The sequence below is a fragment of the Pecten maximus genome, chromosome 17 (assembly GCF_902652985.1).
Source record: "Pecten maximus chromosome 17, xPecMax1.1, whole genome shotgun sequence".
NCBI classification, from domain to species: domain Eukaryota; kingdom Metazoa; phylum Mollusca; class Bivalvia; order Pectinida; family Pectinidae; genus Pecten; species Pecten maximus.
The window spans coordinates 1,604,320-1,611,917 of record NC_047031.1 but is presented as its reverse complement, the minus strand read 5'-3'; positions in this window follow the sequence as shown (position 1 = coordinate 1,611,917).

Here is a 7,598-nt window from a genome sequence, read left to right as displayed (position 1 = left end):
GTTGTGACCGTAACCCCTGGAGTATCTGTAGAGAGAGTTGTGACCGTAACCCCTGGAGTATCTGTAGAGAGTTGTGATCGTAACCCCTGGAGTATCTGTAGAGAGTTGTGACCGTAACCCCTGGAGTATCTGTAGAGAGAGTTGTGACCGTAACCCCTGGAGTATCTGTAGAGAGTTGTGATCGTAACCCCTGGAGTATCTGTAGAGAGAGTTGTGACCGTAACCCCTGGAGTATCTGTAGAGAGTTGTGATCGTAACCCCTGGAGTATCTGTAGAGAGAGTTGTGACCGTAACCCCTGGAGTATCTGTAGAGAGAGTTGTGATCGTAACCCCTGGAGTATCTGTAGAGAGTTGTGACCGTAACCCCTGGAGTATCTGTAGAGAGTTGTGATCGTAACCCCTGGAGTATCTGTATAGAGAGTTGTGACCGTAACCCCTGGAGTATCTGTAGAGAGTTGTGACCGTAACCCCTGGAGTATCTGTAGAGAGAGTTGTGATCGTAACCCCTGGAGTATCTGTAGAGAGAGTTGTGACCGTAACCCCTGGAGTATCTGTAGAGAGAGTTGTGACCGTAACCCCTGGAGTATCTGTATAGAGAGTTGTGATCGTAACCCCTGGAGTATCTGTAGAGAGTTGTGACCGTAACCCCTGGAGTATCTGTAGAGAGTTGTGATCGTAACCCCTGGAGTATCTGTAGAGAGTTGTGATCGTAACCCCTGGAGTATCTGTAGAGAGTTGTGATCGTAACCCCTGGAGTATCTGTAGAGAGTTGTGATCGTAACCCCTGGAGTATCTGTAGAGAGAGTTGTGACCGTAACCCCTGGAGTATCTGTAGAGAGTTGTGACCGTAACCCCTGGAGTATCTGTAGAGAGTTGTGATCGTAACCCCTGGAGTATCTGTAGAGAGTTGTGATCGTAACCCCTGGAGTATCTGTAGAGAGTTGTGACCGTAACCCCTGGAGTATCTGTAGAGAGTTGTGACCGTAACCCCTGGAGTATCTGTAGAGAGTTGTGACCGTAACCCCTGGAGTATCTGTAGAGAGTTGTGACCGTAACCCCTGGAGTATCTGTAGAGAGTTGTGATCGTAACCCCTGGAGTATCTGTAGAGAGTTGTGATCGTAACCCCTGGAGTATCTGTAGAGAGTTGTGATCGTAACCCCTGGAGTATCTGTAGAGAGAGTTGTGACCGTAACCCCTGGAGTATCTGTATAGAGAGTTGTGACCGTAACCCCTGGAGTATCTGTAGAGAGTTGTGGCCGTAACCCCTGGAGTATCTGTAGAGAGAGTTGTGATCGTAACCCCTGGAGTATCTGTAGAGAGTTGTGATCGTAACCCCTGGAGTATCTGTAGAGAGAGTTGTGACCGTAACCCCTGGAGTATATGTAGAGAGTTGTGACCGTAACCCCTGGAGTATCTGTAGAGAGAGTTGTGATCGTAACCCCTGGAGTATCTGTAGAGAGAGTTGTGACCGTAACCCCTGGAGTATCTGTAGAGAGTTGTGATCGTAACCCCTGGAGTATCTGTAGAGAGTTGTGACCGTAACCCCTGGAGTATCTATAGAGAGTTGTGATCGTAACCCCTGGAGTATCTGTAGAGAGTTGTGATCGTAACCCCTGGAGTATCTGTAGAGAGTTGTGATCGTAACCCCTGGAGTATCTGTAGAGAGTTGTGATCGTAACCCCTGGAGTATCTGTAGAGAGTTGTGATCGTAACCCCTGGAGTATCTGTAGAGAGTTGTGATCGTAACCCCTGGAGTATCTGTAGAGAGAGTTGTGACCGTAACCCCTGGAGTATCTGTAGAGAGTTGTGACCGTAACCCCTGGAGTATCTGTAGAGAGAGTTGTGATCGTAACCCCTGGGAGTATCTGTAGAGAGAGTTGTGACCGTAACCCCTGGAGTATCTGTAGAGAGAGTTGTGATCGTAACCCCTGGAGTATCTGTAGAGAGTTGTGATCGTAACCCCTGGAGTATCTGTAGAGAGTTGTGATCGTAACCCCTGGAGTATCTGTAGAGAGTTGTGATCGTAACCCCTGGAGTATCTGTAGAGAAAGTTGTGATCGTAAAAAAAAATACGATGTAGACCGTTAAACTTAGGAATTATCTACATAAATCTGCATTTCTCGAAACCCAAACGGAAAAGCATTCAGGCTTTTCCGCCATATCTACGGAAAAATTAAAATGAAAATTAACATGAAAATTAACCAAATGCGTTTTCCGAACATACGACAGAAAATTTAGACATGGGAGTAAAATTAACATAAATACGTGTGTGTCATAACGTATTCAGCTTACAAAGTAACAATAACAGGTGATTATGAATTATTAAATTAAAAATTTTAAGTACACAATGTATGCAATATTCACGATGTCATGAGATGATCGGAATATTGCTCTCCACTTTAACCTGACACATGGTGTCGATGTTACATACAGATTATTGTATCGTTTATAGGATATTTGACTGATTGTTTGTGAACTTAATGATGCGTGACACAATAATGAAATATTGATTGATTGATTTGTATATACAAACTCTGGTAATTTTTACATCACCACCACCTCAGCAAATTGCGGCGCCCGGGTGTAAAGCTCCAGAGCGTCTTCGTTGCCACAGGTGTAAAATACGAAATATTTAATTTTCCTATTAAACTATTACCAATCAATCCAATAAGACTTGATAATGTCAAAATACATAATTCCGATAAACTGTGAGATTTACAGCCATTTCGATCGCGGATTTTGCTGTATATGTTGCATAAATCGTGGATTGGGGCATAATTTGGTCATACCCGCCTACACTGTGGGCGAATTAGCAAAAAATGAGAAGTGTTTTTTCCAGTCCGTTATTGTTGCAAGTTACAGCCCATTTATCATAATGTTCCGTGGTCGGGTCATTTTCGTTGAAGGACTGCATTATCACTTAAAAAAAAGAGAAAAAATATCTCAACCGTTCTTCCGATCCCGTCTTCGGCGTTCATTTTCTATAGCAATTATCGTTGCCCGGGTATAAAATTCATCGACGCCCAGGTGTAAGCACTGGCGCCCGGTCAGTACGATTGAACCCGGTGAAGTTGATCTTACGAAAATCTCCGAGCAAAGCTGAGATAAAATAAGAAATATTCCTTTTTCAACCATAGGAAATCCACTTAACTAATCAAGTACTTAAATATTTTCTAAAACTTCCAGAATTATTCACAGTTCATCAAAATTACAGAAATAGAGTCGTCCTCTAATGCTTCCATTCTGTCTACACTCCCGACACCAGCAATACGGGAACAGCGCGTTAATCCGGCGTTTTTGTACGAATCGCGCCTTTCAAGTCCAGCGCCAGTGAATGACAGAACCACAAAACACGTTATGTTGTAACGCACAAAACTTTACTATGGCTAAACCGGAAACACGAGGAGAATAACAAAACGTTTACAAAAGAATCCGGATCCGGATAAACTTTCCGGACACACCTAGTGGCGTTACCACTTTTCCTCTTTTTGTAATATATATTGTCACATATGAAAAGTCACTGAGGTAGCAGAAGTGTCACAATGTTGAGGTGTTTGGAAAACAATTGACTAGAACTGGAGTAAAGACAATTATAACTTAACTTAAAAGCATAATCATGACTGAATTAAAACAAGAAATACTTGAGTTTTTACACGGTGATGGAATTAAGACTAGAAAGGGTTACTTGACCCAGCATATTAAATAAAGAATCATTTTTATGAATCCATAACATAGTCCTCGAAACGTGTCGGGAGTTTGTGTTCGCGCAGTGGTCGAGAGCTCAATGTAGGCTGATGAGCGACGGGTAAATTTTCTGTGGTACTATGGGTAGCGGATGAGTCCGTGTTATCAACAGGAGAGTCAGGTGCACTGGTAGTATGTAAGTCATTACTGTCAATATTGGGATCAAGTTCATGTTCGGGTGGAGTATTATCAAGTGGTACTGATATAGCTGTAGGAATATCAGGCACTTTTGGTGGGGGCACAGGAGTTGCGATTCTCCTTCTTCGTCATCAGTGAATCTGGCATCACCTGGACAAGCGTGGATAGAGTCCTTAGGGTAAGTATCGGGCACTTTGTAACATTCAGTGAGTTTTACACGATAAGAGGAGGCTTTTAGTTGGTTGCCAACGAACTTCTGAATGTTGCACCAATCTCCTTCAACTTTAACGACAAGATACCTGTCGCGTGCTCTGTGTTTGTTTTTGTCGAAGTGAAGGTAGACGAGGTCGCCGACGCAGATTGTTGGACACTTCGGACGTAAGCCAGAAGGGGCTTTACATCTCTCACTAAACGTGTGATTTGACTCTCTGGCTAATTTCTGATTCAATGCAAGAGCTTCATCGTCCAAGGGAATTTGTTGGTTTAGGAATTGATCGCGATGAAACCACATTTCTCTGGATGAAAGGCCACGACTTCGGATGCGCGTGTTGACACGCGCAGTAGCTAGAGAGAGCTGCAAAGGAGACACCATACGGCAAGAAGGGTCCTCTAGTTCCTGTATCGCTCTTTCGGCCACTGGGTTTTTGTTGATGTTTTTCGCGTTACCGATCTCGATACTGATGCGATGATTCTTTAGAAGCTCGTCCCCAACAAGGGACTTGAGTCCAGGTGCAGCATCGGTGCGTATAACTGCGAAAGGGCCATCCAATGGGCACAGCGGAACACACAAACACAGAATACCATCCCGTAGAGTGTCTCGACGTTCGTCTTCAATGAGCATGGTTGAAGTGTATGATGTAACACATTCGCGTACGAGAAGGATGAGTTGGCGTTCACGTTTGATAATGTCGGCTGCAAATTGACTGCCGACTGATGCTGGGGCATCTGATGAAGTTTGTGTTGCTACGAACTTTGGCGATTTTTTTAGTGATATGCATTGATGGCAACTGTCACTTGTACGATAGATAGCGGCATCCATGTCAAGTGCGTAAAAGTATCTGCTCACGACAGACTTAAGTTGGTGACCTGTAGGGTGGCCAAGTCGTATGTGCAGTGCCATAAGTAACCCATCAAGAACTTGTCGTGGTACGATGATATTCTCACTAGCCCTTGAAAACGGAATATTTCGTTTGACGACAAGAAGCCCGTCTCGTGAAACTGAAGCAACATTCAAGTAACGTTTGACATCTCGCACGTTCGTTAGCTTTTTTGAGGGACGTGTGCCTTGCTTGAGGTGGGCACACGTGCGGTGCAAGTCACTACAGTCTGACTGGAGGTTGTGCCATGCTGACCGACTGATAAATGGCATGGACGCAGACCCTTCAATGATGTCGTTGGTCGAAACACTGCGCACAACGGAGTCTGTTGAAATATTCACGAAGGTGCAGATCTGACATGTGGGTTTCTCACATGGAAGAGCATTACGACTTGAGAAATCTGCAGGTAGATTAGCAGAGCCAGCTACATGTCGGATGGTGACCTTGAATCGGCTTGCAGTTGACAGAAATGTGGTTACACGTGAGCTAGCAGAAAACTCGCCACGGCAGAGCTTTTCGAATGCTTGCACACAAGGTTTGCTGTCTGTGAGAACACAAGTGTTGTGTGCAGATTGAATGATATATGGCGAAAAGTGTTTAATGGCGGCTGCTATGGAGAGTGCTTCAATCTCACATGGAAGCCATCGTGCCTGATTCTTTCTCAGTTTGGCACTGAAGAAACCGCTAAGTTCGGTTTTTCCATCGCGTGTGACATAATGTGTGGCACCTAGACCGGGATTCCGAACGGCACCATCGGTTACAATCCATAGCTGGTCGTTAGAACGAGGTAAGGTGATTGTGCGGTTTGATGAAAGCGCTTTCTGTGCAGCTGTGAAAGCATTGATAAGTTCATCGGACCAAGAGATATTGTCTTTGGATTCGCGGCCCGCAACAGCATCATCCATAGGAGACATCAGTTTGGAACAATCCTTCAGCACTCTTGCCATAACTTTGTAAGCCCCGATGAAAGATCTGAGACCTGATACCCTAGAAGGCCTAGAGCATGTGGATAAAGTGGATATGCGGTGAGGACTTGCGCGAATAGTCCCTAGGCACCATCCTAAAATTGAAGTTTGCTTTGGGGCAATGACAGTTTTTGACGCGGAAAGATTCAATCCGCTCTGTCTGAGTTCTACAAGAACATCTATCCAGTTGGTCAACAATTCTTCCAATGTGTTACCACCGCAGTACAGGTCGTCAGCGACTTTGGCAACACAACCTTTCTCCACCAAGTCACCCAGTACACGGCATGTAAGTTCCTCCAAAGCTGTTTCCGAGCCTGGCATGCCCATAGCACACCTTGCATACACACGGACACCCTTAAATGGTGTTACTACGCCACAGTATTTCATAGAGTCTCGGGACATGGGTATCTGGTAAAATGCCTTTGTAAGATCAGTGGTAATAACGTACTTCCATTGCGCGATCTGTCGTAGTGTCGAATCCACGTCGGACATGAGAGATGGTTGCGGTTTGGCGTAGCGACCAACATCGGCGAACGCAGTGACTAAACGATAACCTCCTTGTGGTTTCCTTAATCAGAAAGGATGGGTTAACATATTTAACGGCAATGTTTATGTCCTCGGGTCGTCTGAAAACACCCATACCCTCAAGCTCGTCAAATTTGTCTTGCAGTTCTACGAGTTGGTTTCGCGAATATTGAGGAACTCTGCCTTTCCGATGGGGTGGTTGGACGGGCCCCATGTTGACATGTGCCTGGAACGGTCCAACAGCACCATTGTAGCCTTTGAATGTCGGATTAAACACATCATCGAACTCCAAAAGCACCTTGTTAAATTTGGCCTTCATATTGTGCGGTAAGATGTTATCTGGATCTAGTTTGACTAGCTCCGAGTGTTGAGTCATAGTCGAAATTCTGTGCTTACATGTAGGTGTTGCACTTACATCAAGCTCTTGGGCGAGGTCAGGAGAGGTTGTGGTTCTCGCAATGCAGAAATGCTCATTTTTCTTCACTTGTTGAGGCAACTTTGTGAGATTCAGAATACGGATTTTGCCAGATACGATTGACACTATGGTCGGTTGGGGCCAGACAGTGTCATTATCCTTGCCCGCCTCAGGGGGCTCAAGTGCAATTGTCTCATTACTGGGATGAAACTGGTCAGTGAGATCAATTTCTATGTACTCACCAGGCAAGATAGTTGATCGCGATGGTGCGCGCAGTACACGTCGAACTGCATGTCTATCCATCGATGATGGGGGTGAGTTATAGGAATACCTTGAGCTACCACCAACCATGATTAGTCGTTTTGCAGGTCGGACAAGAATATCATTGGCTTCCATAAACGGGATTCCAGCAAGGACATCCGAATCAAGGTTTTCAACAATAAGTCCCTCGAAATACAAGTGGAGTCCATCAAGAGAGAATGTTGCTCGTGTTTCGCCAAGTATTTTCAATGGAGACGATCCGTCGGCTTGGTTCGCAGACTGCGATGTGCTAGTCACTCGTAAGCCTAAACTGGATGCACACGACGCGCGCATCATGTTTGCAGTCGCACCGCTATCAATTGTTAGTCGTACTACAGTATGGGAACAAAACATATCCAAATATGGAGACTGTTGAACTCTGACCCTGTTTATGACTGGAGGCAGAGCCTCTT